The following is a 22,153-nucleotide window of genomic DNA, read 5'->3' as shown; positions in this document are numbered from 1 at the left end:
TTTTGGGGAAACTCCAGCCTGGAAGTGTTATTGATGTCACTCTGCAAGGAGTAACCAGGCTGGGGGAAGCCAAGGGGAGGTCATTGTGTGGGAAGCAGGGTGCTGGTATTAGGACACTGAGACAAAGCTGGGCAGCACAAAAGCACCCAGGGTTACAGGGCACATGGTAACACTTCCCCTTACTGGTCTGGGTTGAACACTAAAGTATCTCATATACACACACTTTTTTTATTTAATTTAATTGACAAATATATAGACTTGAAATCATGGATGATGGAAATTTAATTTGACTTGCATCTCTGTTTCTAACAAACCAATATTCATTTTCTTTCCATATGTTTTCCATAAAGGGGGCAGGTAGGGGAGAAGCTTTCCACATTGCTGTTAAGAGTAGCTTGTTTTATATATACCTTTAAGTAACAGCTTTCTTTAAGATAAGGCTTTCTGGAAAAAATGTTACTCATTTGTCACTTACAAATGAGCCAGCAACCATATAACACTAGAAAGGCAGCAACCAATACGTTTACTATACAACTATCTCAAGTTGGAACAGCCAAAAACTGAGTGTTAAATCTTTGTTTATGGATAAAACACATTGAGAAAATCAGTGATCTAGAGACACAACTTGCTGCATACTATGTTTGATATCTCTAAGTTTTGACCAGCTGCACTATTGGCATGTGAGTCGTAAGAACCTACCTAGAAATAAAGGATTCATTGAGTCATAAGATATTAGATATTATTTATATAGCTCCATAAGGGAACTAGATGCTTGTTTAATAACAAACAATAAGTTAACTATTAATATATACTTAGTTGAGTAAACTACTGCACTTCAATCCTCAGAGTGGGGAAAAAACTAAAAAAAGGGAGGGAAATGTATGCAGGTATATAAAAGATACATGCATGGCTTCAGAGTGAGTAATTGTGCGGTGTTGGCTCCTAAGTCATTGGTTGCTGCACTGTTAATTTATTCACAATTTGTATAACATCATATAGACAAGCTACAGCAAGTCAGCCCTTTTGCACAAAAGTCTTGACCACACAGTTGTCTGTTCTGAACGTCTTTAAAATGGCTTCAGCTAAATCAATCCTGGCACTGAGTGTAGACATGGCATAATAATTTTTTAAAATGTTTGAGATAAATTAGAAATATGGCCTTCAGAATGATTTTAAAGAACATTTTAAAAAGTTATCCTCTGCACACAGACTTCAGCCCCATGCAAACTATTTTTCACAATCACTTTTTTAAAAAATTTCCTAATATGGAAAATTTTATAACAATGAGCCCTAAGAATAGGGGTGAAAGAAAGAGAAAATAATGATTTAAAAGAAAAACGCATACAGAAAAATGAAAAGAAAAATCAGAGAAAATGGAAGACACAGAAGGAACACTACTCAATTAGCATCCACCAGTGTATGAAGCAGAAGGGTGGATTACACTGGGTTAATTTGTAGTATCTGTTTAAATCTTTAATAACCATCAATGCATGATAGAGGAGTCAGCCATCTTGTCTCAGGGTACAAAGAAAAATCACTTATAAAAACAATCAATTTATTGTGGCATTTATAGAAAAGAAAGTTATTCACCTTGTGCAGTAACTGAGGTTCTTTGATATGTATCCTTGTGGGTACTCCACTTTAGGTGTCCGTGTGCCCCAGCGCTCAGAATCAGAGATTTATGTTAGCAGTGCCCAGTTGGGTCCCCATCTTGCACCACTTCAGGTGGTTAACTGGCACTGTGCAACTAACCTCTCCTCTGTTCCTTCTCTACTGCAGATCAAGTAATAAACTCCAAAGCAAAGAGAGGATAGAGGGTAGTGGAGCACCCACAGGGACACACATCTCGAAGAACCTCTGTTACTGCACAAAGTGAGTAACTTTCTCTTCTTCTTTGAGTGATGTCCCTGTGGGTGCTCCACTCTAGGTGACTTCAGGAAAGTGCGCTCCAGTGGAAGGAGGAGGCTTTGGAGTTCAAGTCATAGCGGATGAGAGTACAGTGTGATCAAACAGGGTTTTAGAAGATACATGTTGTTGCAAAGTATAATGCTGGGTAAATGTGTGTGGTGAGGTCCAGGTTGCAGCCCTACCTTTTTCTGTGATGGGAACATTGTTAAGAAATGCTATGGAGGCTGACAGGGCTCTGGTAGAATGTGTGCAGATCCCCGTAAGGGGTTGTCAGCCATGCTAGTGGTAACAGAGTTTTATGCAGGCTGATATCCATTTGGATAGCCGTTGTTTTGATTTTGGCATTGCCTTTTGATTTTTTGGTGATTGAAACAAATATTTTTGGAGTCTTGCAAAAAGATTTTGTTCCATCAGTATAGAAAGTCATAGCCCTGTGGACATCCAAGGAGTGAAACCTGGACTGTCATCTGTCCATATGTGGTTTGGGGAAAAATGTTGGTAAGTGGATTGGTTGGTTGAAGTGGAAGGAGGAGACAACTTTAGGTAGAAACTTGTAATGTGGTCCACCATAAAAAGGATTCTTTGATTGTATCCGGCATGGTGAGGCACTTATTTATACTGTGGCTGTATGAGACATAATTTGTCTGGAACCAGGCTTGTAGACACCACATATGTAGTCTTGCATGTCGGACAACAAATGTCATGGCAGCCATGTGGCATTTCTAAAACATAGCTTTTTTCTGATAGCATGCATCCAGTTTGACCCACTATTCTAATCTTCTCATGGCAGGACTTTCTTGTTTAATCTTTCCAGAGATTCAAAAATGCTGCTATTCACAGGGCAATGTGGTTCATCATTACGTGTCACCTAAAATTATTAATATTCTTGACCTACATTAAAATCCAATACATTTGTATCCAGATTTTGGACAGAACGAGAAAAAAAAATTCATGTTGAGATCTTCACAATCAAAGTTTCCCCCTACTGTACTATAAAAGGGCCCACCAAAAGTTTCTGGCACACTTCTGCATAAAGTAACATAATGAATGTGATTCGCTAATTTGAAAAGGAGAAGCTTTTACCTCTTAGACTGGAAAAATAGAACAAAGCTTTCCATAGTAAAACTGCAGCACCGTCAGCTGGACAGCTAGATACAGGTTCCAAGCTGAGCCTCAGACATTTCAGAACAGCCCTCATAAAAAGGGAAAAAAAAAATCAAACAGCTTGTTCTTGATCACGTTTCTCACTGACGTACTGGACCACCATAAAGAATATTCTGTTTTCTTTGTTTGAGTATCAGATGCCCTATGGTAACAGTTTGTGCCCATTTCCTTCAAATAACAGCTCCTCTGAATAAGATGCCAGAACATTTGTCACTATGTGGTTCAGCTTTTGTTTTACTGCAGCTAATTTTCTGGAGCAACAGTGAAGGAGTCCAGGGAGATTTGGCTGGGTAGGTTCCATTCCACTCACACAGCAGACAAGCAGGAATGGTGATGATGATGAACACCATCGTACCTTTTAGCGACCTCAGCTGCAATTATTTGGGAAAGCTCAGAACTGTTTTCTGTTCATTGTAACTTGTTCTTCCATTAGATTTCTTTACAGCTGGGTCATGTGCTGGTGTGTTGCTCTGAATTCTTTTAGGCTATTCTTTGTACCTTTCCCACCATCCCATTCCTTTGGCTACATTTTTCCAGGAAGAGGAGTGGGTGGAGAAACTTGTGTGTGAATTATCCATTTCAAGCCCTGACGACATCCAAACATGACACTCGTCTTCCTGGGATTTGCAGTAGCAGCTACAGAAGCCAGAAACTCTTCTTTACAGAAACAACAAGGAGCCCGGTGGCACCTTAAAGACTAACAGATTTATTTGAGCATAAGTTTTCGTGGGTAAAAAACCCTCTTCTTCTTTACAGAGCTGATTTTAAGCTTCTTTCATAATATACATTTTCTTCTTTCCAATAAAAATTGTTTTTGAAAAATTAGAATACACAATAAATGGAAAAAAATATGTACTGCATTGAATGTACAACTGAAGTGTCAGTGTGATGTGTAAAGTGCAAAATTTTCTTCATTATAATTTTGATCCTCACTATCATATGAATATAGCAGGAGAATATATTTACTCATTTGATTCAAAGTGGAGCATCACCATGATTATTTATTGTGATGTGCTACCAGCTTTTTAATTTTCTTCCACAAAAAACTTCTAGCCAGCAATAGATGTGACATTCCCTTGATAAAACAGTCTTCCCACCCCCACCACCAAAAAAAATCATCAGTTCCATATTCACTCAAACCCCTCCATCAGTTCCTTGCCTTTCCACCCCTGATCCATCCACTACACTTACCATGGTTCCCCTCCTAATTGCCTATAGGAGTGATTTTTTTTTAGGTCTCTTCTCTACACAGCATCAGTGGTGATGAAATACAAGGGCAATGGAGACTGGAAGGACCAATGAGAGCAGAAGAGCTGAATGACTGGTCAGAAGGGAGAGGAGGGCATTTCCACACCTTAATGCATTTTGATTTCTTTTAAGTTTACCCTTAACTATGAATTTCTTGGATTTGTAAAGCTTGTCTTTAGGATAATTACAACATCCCCACAATGTTTTTACCCTTAAGTTACTGATATGTACTCAAGGTGACCAGATGTCCTGATTTTATCGGGACAGTCCCGATATTTGGTGCTTTTTTTTATATATAGGCTACTATTACCCCCTACCCTCTGTCCCCGATTTTTAACACTTGCTATCTGGTCACCCTATATATACTCTCCACCTTAACTTCAGTTTAGCTCTTACCTGAGAAATTTAATTAATTATTTAAAAAATTCATACATGAACACAAAACAAGAAACTAAAAGAGAATGTTACCAGGGGATATTGATAATGATTTAAACATATGCAATCCTAACCTTAAGTCTCCCTTTTAAAATATCTTTTATGGCAAGATTCACAAGTACACTCTTGCTGCTTTACCCGACTCTGGAGAGGCATAAAGCACATAGTTTGTACTGGCCAATTTTTCCACCCTCAAATTTTCTGTCCACTGAGTATATTTTGTGCCATCTGGCTGTTTTTGAAAAAGACCATTTTTGATTCATGGTCATGTTTTGCCATTACTTTTTATATCTGAAATTTTGTTCTTCATCATCGGGTGAAAGATAATGTTATTCTATAAAGAATGAAGAACTGCCCTCTTTTAAAAGGGGTGCCATCTCCTATTGTTTTCAGTGAGAACGAGGTTGACATGTCCTCTTTCAATTGTTTTCAATGAGAGTGAAGTTAAGCTACTCAGAGGGAATATTGTAGCTCCTTGTTCTAACAGGAAGTAGAGAGGAGCAGAATGAGGTGATTGTGAATAGTGGTGGCCATCTTTGCTAAGGGCATTCTAGAGCCTCCGTCCCATTGAGAACAATGAGAGAGGGTGGTCCTTTTGAAAGTGGGCAATTATTTGTGAGTTTATTTGAAATAGAAAATAATATTTCAGATTCTGTGGAAGGGGAAGATTTTCATAAGAGTAACAGAAGAATAATGGCAGAGGATGACCATGAGTCCTATATATTTATTTTAAAAAACTACTAACTTTGGGACAAATAAGGTCTGACACAGGACACTACATCTTTTAAGACTTGTCACGCTGATGAATGTGTTGTCTGTTAGTGCTCTAATCAGAAGTCTCTGGTGACTGATTATGGGAGAGATTGTATCTTGGCTTTTCAGCTATTCACGTATTCAATAGCAGTTATCTTTTTCAGAAAGGCAAGTAACAAATAATTTTCCAGCCAAATCAGAGTACTCTGTATAGCAATTTTTAGAGCCTTGCAAGTAGAGCAGGAGCTGCACACACAATCTGACTTTAAGTAAATAAGGTGCACAAGCTATAGGCTGAGTTCAAAGTAAGGTTTGTAGTGAAATACAATTTGAATACCTGCTAATAGTGTAAAACACAATTTGATTTAATTTTAGGAAGGAGCTGACCTTTTCCTACTACTTTTAGATACAGCACTGCAATTGCACACTTTCCTATTACTGCAATGCAGTTTAAGTTGCAAATAAGGTTTTAACTTATGCATTTAAAAACATTTGTTTTAAAATTATATAGAGTGCCTTAGTAGATCTAAAAAACATTTTGAAATGTCTGGAACACATCAAACTATTGACTTTTGGTTACAAAAACTTCATCAGGTATACTGAAGGCCCTGGGCCAAGCAAGCATAGAGCTCATTGCATAGAAGGGTATGCTAAGGAATATAAAAAACATAGCTTCAAATATACTCTCTAGACTTCTTGGAAAGCTAAATATAGTGGGTGTACTTAATAAGTTCCATTAGTTTGACAGATTCTACTTGTTTATTCCATATCTTTTCTGGTTACAAACTGTATGAGTGACCATGGATTTCATGTTGCAAAAATTAAATACTTTCTGTAATTTGCAGAAAGCATGAAAATCTTTTAAGAAAATTTCTTGTATTTCTAGTTCAAGTAGGTATAAGACTTTTAAAACTGACTCTGTACATACCTACTATGCTGCTAATGTGAAGTGCAGAAAATGTGGCACTTTGCCCACAAGAAACTCCTATTGTAAATTTCTCCATAAAATGATACATAAGATCCAAAAATAGTCACTATGTTTAACCCTGCATCCTTCCACAGTCATGAAGTATAATTTCAATTTAAGCAATTTTGAAATATGCTGCACTGGCAAATGTCTTGGAGTAAAACATAATGATGCCAATGGAATGAAAAACTACAGTGAGGTAATAGAAAAGTCTCTCTTCAGCAGCTAAAACTCATTCAGGTTCTTACGTCTTTTCTTGATTAATGAAACTCCTTTACTCTAGCTTCCCTGACACCTATGTTGCACCCTTCAATGCATACAAAATGCAATTGCTAAAATCATCTTTGTCCAATATCTAAGCACATCACATCCTCTCGGAATCTCTCTGCTGCCCTACCCCATTGTATCAAGTTCTGTGTGCTTGTATTTGTCTTCAAGGTTGTGCATAACCCCCCCCCCCATCTATGTATTCAATCTAGTCCTTTACCATGTCAAATCAGCCCTCCTTGTTTTCTTTTTTTAATTTATTTTAAACTTGTATTTTTAAAAGTTCAAACATCCCATGCACATGCCTTTGCTGGCTAACAACATAGTCTTGTTGCTGTATTTCTTATCTTTCCTTCCCCATCCAACTGTTTCATTGCCCCTTTCTTGCATGAAGACTATAAGTACTTTTGGACACAGACTATGTTTTCTTGTGGGACTATGTGGAGCCTCACATTGTTGGTCATTCAATAAAATAATTCCAATAAGTTTCAGGATATTCATGGGAGCTTGCACGAGCTTCTTGTTAACAAAGCTGGCCCTTGGGCTCCATGAAGGAGAAGCTTCTTTCTTTCTTTAAATATGTTTTTAGCCCTTTTTTTGTGAAGTTAGCCTTGAAACTGATACAAACCAATATACTCACAGTGCTAGATATTATTATTTCATAAGTCTTGAGACTAAGCACAAGGCCTTGACTCTGCCTCCTTTAGGACTTGAAATTTTAGAGTTTGTGTTTATGGAGCAGGCTTTCCTCATACTTAGAAGAACTACCAGATGAGGGTACGTGGCTCTTATAGTGCTCTCTGCGGACCGGAAGGGTTGTGATGAGATATGGGATCAAATACTCAATCCAGACAGACAAGGACACACAATCATCCCTATTCACATGAGACATTGTAGGTTTGCACTTCATAGATTTTAAACAAAATGGAGAAATATGTCCTTATCTGGTGATCATTCTTCTCCTAGAGCTGTTTTCTTCTCCTAGGGATTTTCAGGAAAGTTTATCCTAACTAATTTAAGGTGTGAATTTAAAGTGGATTAGTTAAACTGCATTAAACCTCTGGGTGGACACACTCACTCACAGTTGAAGTGGCTGCTGCCTAGCCTTATTTTGGTTTATCTTAATTCACTCCCTGAACTGACTAGAACAGGCTCTTTGTATAGGTGATCTTTCAACATCTGGAATGCCTTTTTGCAGGCTTCAGATTAACGAACTTTCCTGGGACTACTGTCCTTAATCACGTCGATGAATGGGGCCACTATCATAGAGAACCCTAGCATGAACCAGCAGTAATAACCCACAAACCCCAAGAACCTCTGGATCTGTTTTTGTGTTGTTGTTGTTGGGGTGGACAAGCTTTTAGGGCCTGGACTTTGTCCATTATGGGCCAGACCTGGTACTTCCCCAAAGCATACCCCAGGTAGGTGGTGTCTTTCTCTCCAATTTTACATTTTGCTGGATTTGTGAATAGCCTCCCCTAGGGACCAGGGGATGGCAGCAACCTGTTCCAGATGGACCTTGCAGTTCCTTCTATAGATGAGCACTGGCTATAGACTATGACCCATGTGATTGGAGAATGTGATCCATGAGCTGCTGAAATGTTACCAGTGCCCCATGGAGGTAAATGGCTTAGTTCTAAATTGATACAAGCCAGATGGAGAGCTGAGAGCAATTTCTCAGAAGATTCGGATGTAAGTGGGATCTGCCAGTATCCCTTTGTAAGGTCTAATGTTGTGATATACTGGGCTTCACACAACTACTCTAGTAGATCCTCCAATTGCGGAATGGGGTCACATCAAATTTAAAGACAACATTAACCTTCCTAAAGTCTGTGCAGAATCGACCAGTGCCATCTATTTTACGGTCCAGTATGAATTGGCTTCACCAGTTGCTATCAGATTCTTCAATGATGCTTAACTCCAGCATGGTGCTGAGTTCCTGGTTCACTGTGTCCCTTTTTTTTTTTTGGAAGTGGCTGAGGGTTCTCCTGGACACATTGCCCTCGCTCTGTTCAGACATAAGGTTGAATAAGATGGGTTCACCCAGACTGGGAGGAAAATACTGACAAAAAGGATTTACCAGTTGTCTTACTTGGGTCCTTTGCTCTGGGAAAAAGTTCTCCCCCACCAATCCATTGTCAGGGTCCTGAGAAATGAGTGCCTACATTTCCTATTCTAGCTCATGTAGATAAAGAGCAACAAACAAGCCCTCCCAAGTCACTCAAGAGTTTCAAGAGGTCTTCCTCTTGTTGAGTAGTCTGATTTTATAATTAATAGCCCCCCCCCTTGAGATACTACTTCATATAGTACTTGCCACTTGACAAGTAGCTTGGACTATGCACTGGGGAGCAGGAGAAGTATCCAATCCCTAGGCTTAAATACACACATACATCCCCCTTGTTATAGGTCTGCACTAGGATCTGTTCAGATCTAAGGACGTTTTCAAGTCATAGAATTTGAAACCTCTTCAAAAGCTTTAATAAAACTGTACAACACTTTCTGTTCTAGGAGCCTGCTCCTCCCATATCTCATGGACAAGGTCTAGGATACCTTGGAGTTGCCTCCTATTATGAGCTGGAACAGGAGAAATTCAGTAGATGATTGGGGTACCTCCAAAATGGCATATAAAAGGAGAGGGACCATTTGATTCCTGTGGTGGGAGGCTGCAGCAATCAACTTTAACATCCTTTTCAGGGTCTAGTTAAAAATTCTTGACTGGACCATCAGTCTGAGAGTGATTAATAGATGGATGTTAATACAGTTTTATTTTTAATAGATCACACACCTTCCTTCAACAGATGGGATGTAAAGTTGATGCCTTAATCAGTTAGGATCTCCATAGGCAAACCAACCCGGGCAAAGATGTTTAACCCTTCTGCTGCAATAGTCCTAACGTTAGGAGAACACAGTGGAATTTCCTCCAGATAGCTTAATCAAGTATGACTAATAGATGTCTATATCCAGCTGCACTCTTTTCTAAGGGTCTGACCAGAATCATCCCTATTCTTTCAAATAGAACATCCACCCCTGCAAGAGGAACTACAGGGGGTTTGCCCACCCCTTTAGGATCAGCGAGCTGGCACTTGAAACATGAGCTACAGAAATATTTGACCTCATGGTGAATCCTGGGCCAGTAGATGTAGCCTAAAATCCTTGCCAGGTCTTCTCATGGCTGAGGTGCCCCTCAGAAGGGACCCATGAGCCAATCACATGACCTTGAGCAAATGAGATCAGAGAACAAGTAGCTGTGATTGCATTTTTCCCTTCTGTCAGTCTTTCGGCAGCTGGTACAGTTGCTATGCCCAGATGTCAAAACAGGAGTATTGGTCTGATCAGTGTGGGTCTATCACTTCTCCATTGACCACTGAACTAGTCACAGGCCCAGCTCAGGGTTTGGTCCTTGCTCTAATCTCTGACAGAGTTAAATCCTTTGTGGGGATGGGGAGGGACAGCATCATTTAATCATTAGGTGGAACTTCTGAAGGAGCTTCCCCTTGACCAGAAACCCCCTCTCCAGGGTCCAGCTCTTCCTCTACACCAACCAGCAGACAGGGGTCTGAGGCCCCATCACACAGGGACTCCTGAGTTAGCCACTTTAACTTCCACCCAGTACCTCCTAGAAATATCCCAATCCTGTCCCAAAACAATGGGGTTGGCCAGATCCACTACCAGGGGCCTCGGGAGTTTCCCTACATTAATTGTACACACACACACACACACACACACACACACACACACACACGAGGATAGATCTTAACATTACCATGAATACATTGTAAGAAAATAGTTTCACCTGGGGTTCTGGATCAGGTGGCCCTGAACCAGGGTTGGACCACACCGAGAATCGAACAGATCCATCATTTCCGTCCTGTTTATCCAGATAGGGACAGTTAGTTTAACTGGGGTTAGCTTACAGGACTGGCTTTCCATCATCCACACCTGTTCCAATTGGGCATTCATGGTACAGGTGTCTTGTGTGTTCACTTGTAAAACCAACTCCTACTACTTGCCAGGCATTGGCCCTGGGACGAAGGCTCGAGGTAGCCTGTGAGGCCTGCCTCCTTCCTCTCCCTGGTTTTCCTGGTGAAGAAGACTATGGGGGCCCCAGGATCCCTCATCCTCATGTAGGATCAGGCCTACATCATCTGGGTTTTAGGATGGGGCCCACCTGGGGCCCTCAGATGTTGGTGTCATTGGGCTAGGAACCAGGCCATCACTCCACCAATCCTCGCAGCTAAGTTATCTTTCAACTTGAGGGACCCCATTTGCTTCAGGTAGCGTCTCACACAACATTGCCAAAGCTGTTTCAGTAACCAGACAGTTCTCCATAACCTGGACTGCATCAGCTCCGATCATAGCTAATGTAGTGTTTGAGTATCTAGTGCTTACCCACAACTGGGAGTATGTGGATGAACTGCTCCATCAAGAGCTCAGCAACCTGGACTCCAGTCCAAGTCTTGGACTTCAACCATTGCCAGCATAAGTCCTTCAATTTCAGGGCCACTACCCAGGGCCAGGCTCCCTGGGGATATTTCTTTTCATGAAATGGCTATCAAAAGATCTCCTCTGTGGTAACAAGGCAGTCCAATACACATGCTATCCCCTGGTTGTACTCTTGCATTGTTTCTGCATACAGCCCTCAGTATATAGCCTATGCTGGCCTGGTCAGATAAAGCATTAACAAGATGACGTACTGCTCAGCTGGACACTGAGCTGCCAGTGCTTGAACATTACAAGGAAACAGTCCAGGTCATCTTCAGAGCCCATTTTTGTGAATCTCACTGGCACAACCACAGTTGCTGGGTACAGGCCTACAGACCCTGAGGGTGAAACTCCAGGGCCCCTGAGGTTGTATGTACTGTTACTGCTGTTGCACCCCAAAGCCTCAGATCAGCTTTGCTGCTGAACATCCATCTGCTTCAGGAGCTACTACTGTTGGTTCACAGTCATCCACTTTAGAAGATGTTTCAGATCCATATTGTCACCGTGTTATGAACCCAGACCTCCAGGTTTTAGTGTTTAACAGTCCAGATCATTCATGCCTCCCCCTTCTCCAGGGGTGATGATGCATGATCCAAAGATCATGACTGCAATACTCCACCACGTTGTCACTGGGCTCTTTCTCCAGAACTCCCCTAGGCCAAGCCACTGTACTCACTCAGGCCTCTGCTCTACGACGTCCAGGTATTCCAGCGGTGCCAGGCCAGTCATAAAAAGTTCAGCCCTCTTGCTGAGCCCTTCCAGGATTGTCAACAAACATAAAAAGAAATTAACACAATCAAATTGTCCCACAGGTGCTAAAGCTTCTGTTACACTGTGGCCCCAAAAAGACTCACAGGCTAACATGGAAAAATAGTCCCTGTGACAGGGCAGAGTGGCCCTGCACAGTATTGCAGGGGGTAACCCTTCCTTCCTAGCAGAGGAAAGGCTGAGGCTCTGCTGGGCATGCTCCTACTGGAGAACCGGTATAAAAGCCTGCAGAGCTGCTCAGTCTAGGCCAGGGGTTGGCAACCTTTCAGACGTGGTGTGCTAAGTCTTCATTTATTCATTCTAATTTAAGGTTTTGCGTGCCAGTAATACATTTTAACATTTTTAGGTCTCTTTCTATAAATCTATAATATATAACTAAACTATTGTTGTATGTAAAGTAAATAAGGTTTTTAAAATGTTTAAGAAGCTTCATTTAAAATTAAATTAAAATGCAGAGCCCCCCAGACCGGTGGCCAGGACCCGGACAGTATGAGTGCCACTGAAAATCAGCTCACGTGCCACATAGGTTGCCTACCCCTGGTCTAGGCTGTCTGCCGGAGGGGAAGGAGGCATGCCACCAGCTCCGGAGGAGGGACAGCCTGCACTACAGGATCCGGAAGCCAGCTAAGCCAGGATGCACCCAGATGTAGTACGTCACAGAAGGAGAACAGACCAGAGGACTCCCTGAAATGGAGGACCCAGAGGTTATGGTAGAAAGTGACCCAGGGGAACTTTAGAGGAAAACGGTGTTAGAGCCGCACAGAGGCTCGTTGTGTTTCAGGCGGATCCCTGCTGAGCCGGTGGCAAGGAGAACTTGCAACTACCAGGGCCCTGGGTCGGGACCTGGTGGAGAGGAAGGGCCTGGGTTCCCCTGGGGCCACACTGCTCCAACACTGGGAGCAATTTATATGGATCCTGGCCATTGGGCCACATTGCCCAGATGTGTGGGGCGAGTTACATGGACTCCAGCCACTAGGACGCATTACCCTGCCTGGGAGGAGGGGATATATGGACTCTGGCCACTGGGTTGCACTGTTCTGATGTGGGGAGCAATTTATATGGACTCTGGCCATTAGGGAACACTACCCCGACTAAGGGGGTATTAGGTTGCATCGGGCCGACCACAGAGAGGTGAGCACGTGAACTCGGGAGTGCCGAAGTTCCAACACCCCATCCTCCCCACCCCAAAGGGGTGGTGAGGTGCCAGGCCCTCCACAGTCCCCTCAAAAGGTAGATCAGCATCAAGCCCACCCTTCCTTCAGAGGGGGCTACCACGCAGTAATCATCCAAGGAGCTATTTTCAGTCAGCTCTCCCTCCATGAACTGTAGACAGGAGGCGTCCTCTCCTCTCTGGTCTGCCACCTACTATTCTGTTTCAGAGTAGCAGCCGTGTTAGTCTGTATTCGCAAAAAGAAAAGGAGTTCTTGTGGCACCTTAGAGACTAACAAATTTGTTAGTCTCTAAGGTGCCACAAGTACTCCTTTTCTTTCTACTATTCTGTGTATTCCCTTTTTAAGCATCTCCCTCCAAGTCTGATCTCTCTCATAGGTGCGACTGGGGACCAAATGAGTCCCCACTATCTTATTAAACCCATGTTCCCCAGTGTGTGGTCTGTATACCTCATCACAGGGACAGAATGGCTAATATGAATAATAGTAGAAGAAAAATTATCAAGTGAATATAGATTTGAGTTTCTCCTATATAACTAGGTCTTCCATTCCAACACTGAGATTTTAACAGCAATGGAATCTAAAGGCTTAATTAATATTTGCAAAATACTTTGGAGTCTTGGAATGAAAGATAATATGCCAGAGTATTATATCAAAATATACATTTTTAAAAGATAAACTGATGCCCTCTAAAACTCAAAAATAATTAAGTTAAATTTATAAAAAACATAAAATAAGAACTCACTCTGTCCTAAAATCATTTGTTTCCATAATGAAATAAAATACAGAATGATCGTTGCATTGACTTTTTAGCCTTGTATTCAGGATTTATTTACTTTCTGGGGTGAGTTAGAGTCCAATAATCACTTCATGTTCCTTAAAGTTGAATTATAAGTAAAATATAGAATCATAGGAATGTAGGGCTGGAAGAGATCTCAAGAAGTCATCTAATCCATCCTCCTGCACTGAGGCAGGATTAACTATTGTGGGCTGAAATCTGAAGTCACAGAATATGATGACAGAAAGGAAAAATTACTATAGAGTGTATTTTCACTATGTGGTTTATACACTTAAGCAGTGTTGCCAACACACACAATTTTATTGTGAGTGTCATAATATTTGATGCAATTCTTAAAGCCCCAGTTTGTCCTGGAGTCATGTGAATACATAAGGATCTCAACCTGAATTTAAAAAATTAATAAGTTTCTACCTCTCACAGTTACAGAGAAAAACTGGAAAATATAAGCTTTGAGGACTCAAAACCTAGGAGGAAAAAAAAAAAGAACACCATCCCCCCCATATCTGTTTTTTTAAAGTCTCATGATTTTGGAGGGCCTGTCTCAGAATTATTGAGCACAGTGGTAAGCCAAACTGCACAGGATTCATTCATTAGCTCAATGCATTGCCGGGGGAGTGAAGGTGCTAATTGCAGCTCTCTAACTCTTAGCTACAGTTATAACATTATCCTCTGATGAAAAACCTTCTGCCAGCAGAAAATCAGGCATAATGAAGTCACACACTCCCATCCCCAATTCATTCCTTGCCTCCCTTCCCTGCTTATGCTGGGCAGCAGTAAAAGAAGTAGAAATGGCACCCAGAGGAGCTCACATAAGAGACAGCAAAGCAGAGATTCTTCTACATACTCCCCTGTTGATATTCCCCTGCTGAAACAATGAAAAATGCATGTAATGAATCGAAGAATCCAGCCATAGCTCTTATTTTCTGGAACGTAGTCATCCACCTAATCTATGATGTAAAGGGATAAAAATACCTCACTATCTCCATCCAATTATTGTTCTGATTAGTAAGGTAAAATAAATGGGGAGAAGGATCTTTACAGCTCACATCTGCCTCAACCCATGAATAAAATCAGTTTTTTAAATGATCTCATCCCACGTGGATATTAAAAAATTGTCATTAGAAACATTAATTAAAAAATTAGGTGACATGAATCACAGTTTAAGGTTTTCCTTGACATAAACTTAAAGGATTCAGCTGGAAAAAGTGAGAAATGTCCTGATTGCATATAAATCAGGAATTGTTGCTAACAGTACAAGGTAATCACATACTGAAGACATAAAGAAATGACTATTAAAAACTAAAAATATCATGGTAATAACAAGGAGTTAACACTGGTTTTTGGTATACTAGTAAAATATACTGTATGCTGTGTTAATTTACTGATGACCTCCAGGGCATCTGAAATTTCATGCCCTTTGAAACTAAGTATTTTTCCCAGTATACCTTTTTCTATTTTACCTTTTTCCCACTACATGTATTTTCAGTAACACTAATATTTCATCTTTTTTTTTAATCTGAAATACAAAATACAGGGTTAAAAGATAAAATTAGAAAGTATACACTATTTACAATACTGGTGTAATATATACCACATATGTACTCGCAAAAGAAAAAGAGTACTTGTGGCACCTTAGAGACTAACAAATTTATTTGAGCATAAGCTTTCGTGAACTACAGCTCAATGCATCTGATGAAGTGAGCTGTAGCTCACGAAAGCTTATGCTCAAATAAATTTGTTAGTCTCTAATGTGCCACAAGTCTCCTTTTCTTTTGCGAATACAGACTAACATGGCTGCTACTCTGAAACCTGTCACATATGTACTGTAACTTATTTAAATAAATAGAAATTCTAATGGATTAGTATCTTATAATTACATTTTATGCTTTTCTCCACAAAGCAAATACGTTCAGTTCTGAATCACAGCCAAATTTTTATAGCCTTATTCAGACAATACTGTCTGACTACAGTGGGAGCTTTGTCTGAGTAAGAAATGCAAGATGTGACTCTAATGCCAAATACACTAAATATTACTAAATATTCTCCTACATTTTTAGGAATCATAAACCATTTTTAAATCTTTTGGAAAAGAATTAAAAATTCCCCAGATATGTTAAGGTTTAAATACATATCAGTTACTTTAAAAAAAAAAGCCTTTCAGAACACTGAAGTTAAAAACAAAAAGTTAGAAAATATAATTCTAAGTCAAAGTTCCACAAACTGTCTAAACTCCATCCCTGAATATTCTCCCACTATTTCAAATTCTATAAATTACCTCGACATGTGGGAGTATTAGTTGTATAAAGATATCTATCACTGTTTTACAATGTTACATGTACATTCTTCCTAGAGAGAGGGAGGGTATATAATAATTATAGTGTGTAATAGCCAAGTCAGGAAGCAAATAAGGGAGTTATACTGCGGAATTACGGGGACACCACATGGAAGATTAAGGCCCAGATCAGGCAAAACACAAGTATATGGTTACATCACACTGACTTCAATGGGACTTAAGTATGTGTTTCATACTTTGCTGACACAGGGCTTCAGAAACATTAGAATTGTAATATATATGGAGAATAAGAAACATGATGTAGGTGGTACTGAATGCAAATATATAGGCAGTTGAACTGGAGGTTTTGTTTGGGGGTTGATGGCACATATGTGATGGTATGACATGTGGGATGTGGTCTGTAATTCTGTATATGTAGATGAGTGTCATCCATCCTGGAAATGTAGAAATGGTATAATGGTACTATTATGAGAGCTGGGTGTAAAAGGGTTGCTGGTGGACAGATGATCAATATTGTTACAAAGTCAGAGTCAAAGTGTGTAGAACCATGAACTATTAGACTTATTTTAAAGTTATTTACAGCATCTAAATAAGGCTTTTTTAAAAAAGTAACTGATATACTCTTACATCCTTAATCCTACCATAATTACTATTGTCTAGGAATTTTCTTGTTCTATATATCTTGTTAAAGGATATCTGGTATCCTGGCTATACAGAAATATATACTCAAAATCTAGGATTACAAATCTAGCTGTGTTAATTAACTTATTTTGGTGACCCATTTTCTAGCTCTATGCAAAATTTCACAATATGTGTGTACTTCAAATTTTTCAAGATTAGCATTGCCCATTTTATGAACTCCAGATACTGGTTGTAGACTTTTAAGAAGTTCTAAAATCTGTTCTAAATAACATTAAACCTTGCAGCCCTTTACAAAAATGCTCAGAGGCTCTAGGTCTACGACAGATGATTAAAACAAATTTAATATCAATACACCAAACCATTTTTTCATTTTTCTTCCAAATAAGTTTTAAAAAGCTAAGATTTTTTCTAAAGATAAACTTTTTCAGACTTTCATATTTCTGAACTGTGTTGACTAACCTGAATTTTCAGGAAAAAAATCTCCAATGGCAATATACTCCCCCAAAAAATTTCAGGCAGAAAGGACTTTTATTTTTTTTAAAGATGAGTGGATCATGATCAAAACTAGTTTTATAGTGAAAAGTAAGATAAAACCTCAACTACAAAATTAGATAAAGGGTCCAAAATACATTCAGTGAGAGAAAGTCTGGTCTGTGTTACACTAGTACAATTCAGAATACTAAGGTGAAACACTGGAGCAACAGAGGCCAGAATAGGGCCCAACATGCTGTAACCCAACTCTTTGGTATGATTTACAGCACAGTATGAAAGCACACTCCCAAAACCCATGGGTGAAATCCTGGCTCCATTGAATGAAAGAGAGTTTTGCCAATAACTTCAATGGGGCGAGGATTTCACCCCTCAAATGCAATAAAACAGAACAGATTTTCTATAACATAATCTCCAAATCCAGAGAGGAAATGTGGACTAATCAAAATGAAAGTGTATTTCCTTTGCACTGTAGTAATAATAACCCTCAGATTGCTACACCAAAGGTAGGATTATCATGCCCAAGGAACTGTGTACATCCATCAGAAAGGGAAAGAAGTTAAAACAAACTGACACTGTTTTTCCCCAATAAAGTGCAACATGGGGTTTTGATAGCACTAATTAATCTGATGGTTCATGATATCATAAACCCAATTTTTGTTTTAAATTTATTTGGATCTAATTAGGGCTCTATTCTGCAGCCTTCCTGACAGACATCAACTGGAGTCTTAGTGTGCAATTTGTGTAAGTCAGACTTCCTTTAATTGACTGAAATATTTTGTATGTTAAACTTATTTTTATAACAGAAACATGTTAATGGACTAATATTCTACCATATGGAGATCCTTCCTAGAAAGCTAAATATATGTATAGCTCAAATGACATTAAACAATACACCTTAGAAAAGTTGCAAGAGAAAGAAAGAAATTTTAAAAAGCCACAGACTCTTGGTTAAACATTGTTGTTAGTTATTCAGTTATTAAATGCTAGTATTACAAAGCTCAAGAGAAATACAAATGGAGAGTAGAACTATTCAGAAATATCAACTAAAAGTTTTTAGAGTTTAGGAAAAACATTTTTATATTCATATGTGCTGCCATCTGAAAAATATTTTCTTATGCAGGTGAGTCTCTAGTAGCAACATCAAGTTACAACATTCAAGTGTAGCTGCTGTACTTCATAGTCACTATAGAATATCAGGATTGGAAGGGGCCTCAGGAGATCATCTAGTCTAACACCTTGCTCAAAGCAGGACGAATCCTCCAATTTTTGACCCAGATCCCTAAATGGCCCCCTCAAGGATTGAACTCACAACCCTGGGTTTAGGAGGCCAATGCTCAAACCACTGAGCTATCCCTCCACCCAAAAAAGCTTTTGGCCCTAACAGGGACATGAACACTGGACCCTCAGATTAAAAGTCTGATGCTCTGAGAAAAATAAGCAAAGCTGAGTAAATATTTGCAACCCGTTGTTCCATCAATTATATAAAAATTTTATATGAAAAAAATCCAAATTCAAGAAAAACTCTCTCTCCATTGTAGTATTGGACCACTTTGCAAATATCAATTAATCTATGATCACAATATAACTGTAAGATAGGAAACTATTATCATCCTTATTGCACAGATGGGAAACTGAGGCTGAAAGATTAAGTGATTTACCCAAGATCACACAATGGAAGTCATTCACACGGGAAGTCTTTTGCAAGGCTAAATACTGAACCCAAAATGCCTAAATTCTAATCCAGTCCTTTAGCTACAAAACCGTCTTTCTTTTGCAGGAGACACATCTAGAGGATCTTGTATTTGTGGTGGTTTCACTTTCTATGGAAGGGGCATGGCCAATGCAGATGGTGAGAGTTCAAAATGTTCAGATACCTTTTATTGTTTTTGTGAATTTAGTCCCCATGAAATATACCAGAGCAACAGCCCTGGAGACATGTCAGAGAACATACAGGACTCAAATAGCATGGTACTAAGTTAATATATGTGTCTTACTCTTGCCCTGGCAGAACAACTTCTTGAGGTTTGCTCATTCAGTCCTGAACCTTAACAATACTTCAGATGGCTTGTATTCCTCCAGTTGTTCAGAATGCAATATTTACAACAAAAGAAACAAAACAAATCTGGTTATACAGAAATCAAACCCAGAGAAACCCTAATCTGAATTATCATCTAAGCCTTCTAGTGACTAGGTGTGGCCAGATGGTAACAAATTTCAGTCACTACCCACCTATTCTGGTTTTAAACTGGAAACCTGGAATAATTTTTTTACTGCTGAAACAGAACAGAACATCGATTTTTCAATGGTGGTCAAAATTAGCTGTTTTCAGCTTTGAAATATTCAGAAGTAACTTTCTATAGTTCCAGATACAGATATTTTACATCAATACATGCCTCTATGTCCTCCAATGGTGTCTCGCTGGAGTAGTTTTTGAAAAACGTACTTATTGCACACCTATTTCAGTATTTCTGTTCTATTTAGGTTCTTATACTGTGTCCACCATGGTGGCATTTGAGCATTTTCTAGTAGCCTGTTAGGCAGTGTAACTAGTATGTGACACATGGTTCTTCCTCTTTTTTTTTTTTTTTGGTCCCTTCCTTTCCCCACAGGAATATTGTGTGAGGATTTTTTTTATTATTTAAATTTATGTATGTAATAATGCTCGTGTGCTTCTCTGGCTGATTGTTATCTGGCAAGCAGGCCACAAGGGTTTACTTTTAGAATATCAAGACTTAAGTTTTGTTGGACCATGAAGATCTGCCTGACAATTTATTTCTGTCAAATCTTGGTAGGCAGGGCCGGACCTGATGACTGTCCCATGGAACACAGACAAGAGAATAGAAGGCTAGGTGTTCTGTACGAAGGGGATGTCTACACTGCAATTAAAAACCCACGGCTGGCCCATGGCAGCTGACTTGGGCTGGTGGGGCTCAGGCAAGGGGCTATTTAATGGCAGTGTAGATGTTTGGGCTTGGGTTGGAGCTGCGGCTCTGGGACCCTGTGAGGTGAGAGGGTCTGATAGCTTAATTGCAGCCCGAGTCCTACACTGCAATTAAGCAACCCCTTAGCCTGAGCCAGCTGACACAGGCCAGCTGTAGGTGTCTAATTGCTGTGTAGAAATACCCAAACGGTCTATAACTTTGACCCAGCTCTTCCCCTTAGGATACAGAAAAATCCATCAATGGCACTTCGTTGGATGAGACAGAAATCTTTTTCTTCCATTTTAGTTTGTTTCATGCAGTTTATTTTTGTAGTTGGTTGTTTAACTACCAGTTGTCATTTGTATCTTGTATGCTAGTTGAGGTACTTTACTTGAGAATGGGGACTTGATGGCCTTTTGAATTTTCTCCTGTTAGCTTACTGCTGTACAACACTCAGCTATAACCAAGTTAAAGTTCTTCATAATACAGTAATTTATACTAAATTCCTGAAATAGCACACAGAGTCTTTATATGTCATAATGTCTTTAATGTCATAATTCCTGGGCTACTTAGACATTATTATGGTATTTTCATATAAACATTTTTCTAGCAAACATTTTAAAGATACAGCTTTGGGCAACAATGGTTTTATTGTTGGTGCTTTAACAAATGAAAAGAATATATGAGGGCTCTGAACCCAAAACAAGTATTAGTATGCCTGTAAAATGTGCATTTTTGCAATGTCATCTAAGATCATAAAACTGTGAAAGACTAAATTTGCAAAGCAATGCAATATTGTTTGGCAGGAACCTCTATTTAATTATCTCCTCTTCAGGAGAACTCTGCACATACTCCTCTGACATCCATAAAGCACTGGGGAAACTGTCTTTCTTATAGAATCAGGAAAGCTTCATTTGCCATTCTGAGACTTCTTATTACTTGGTAAATTCAAATGGGGCTGGGAGATTACAAGCAAACGGAATCAGTTTTGTAAGCTTGTTTCTATAGGGCTACATAGCTATGTTGACTTAAAGCTAATAAAAAGTATCTCCATCTGCTGCAAAGATAAAGTTATTGCTGAAATGACCAAGTTTTAAGTTCAGTTTCTCAAGCAAAATTCACCTATAAAATGACTCCATTTCAACATAATGGATAAACTGGAGTCCAGTCTATAGATACCAAGAAAAGCTTTGATCCTTTTCTGACACACTTCAGTTAAATAGTCTGCAAAACAAGCAAAAATAGATTTGAGTAAACTAAAACTGAAAATACTTGCTTTTGTTTTCCACTTTTCAGTGTCACAAGGACACTTTTCTAGCTGCCATCAATCTTTTAGAAACAGTGACTACAAATGCAAGATTTTATGTAGCACATGTGTTGTACACCTGTGGACTTCTGAGGTGGTATCAGAGGCAATATAACCTGAAAAATCAGGCAACACAGTGCATAGTACAATAATAAGATTCAGGTGCATAGCAACTAATGTTTGAAAATTTCAATCTTCAGTACAGACTTAGAAAAAGTATTGCCTCCAGGGAATGCAACTGATAATTTATTATAAAATGGAAGAATGGCATTCATAAAACAACAACCTGCCAATGGTACATCTATCTGCTTGTGCACAATCACTCTTGCAATTCCCCTGGACCAGTGATTTCCTCCAAATTTACAGGACTTACTTTTTAAGTACAGAATATTTTTTCCTTAGAAATAGCAACTAGATTTGTTAATTAAATCTGTGTATAAGTTACAATAATTTTAAATGACCACTTTAGGAGTTTTGTTTAATGATTTTAACCTTCATTTGGATCCATCTAACAAAAAATCCAGAAGTATGAGTTGAAA

General features: G+C 39.4%; 1 protein-coding gene across 1 annotated transcript in view; it reads right to left on the bottom strand.

The window, feature by feature from the left end:
• The window catches only part of ADAMTS19 (ADAM metallopeptidase with thrombospondin type 1 motif 19), a 286,395-nt gene that overhangs the window by 168,982 nt on the left and 95,260 nt on the right, over positions 1-22,153 (bottom strand). The window lies entirely within an intron of this gene.

Source organism: Dermochelys coriacea, chromosome 5 (assembly GCF_009764565.3).
Source record: "Dermochelys coriacea isolate rDerCor1 chromosome 5, rDerCor1.pri.v4, whole genome shotgun sequence".
In the NCBI taxonomy this organism is placed as follows: Eukaryota; Metazoa; Chordata; order Testudines; family Dermochelyidae; genus Dermochelys; species Dermochelys coriacea.
The sequence above is the reverse complement of the archived record's forward strand: the minus strand, read 5'-3'. Positions and strand labels throughout refer to the sequence as shown.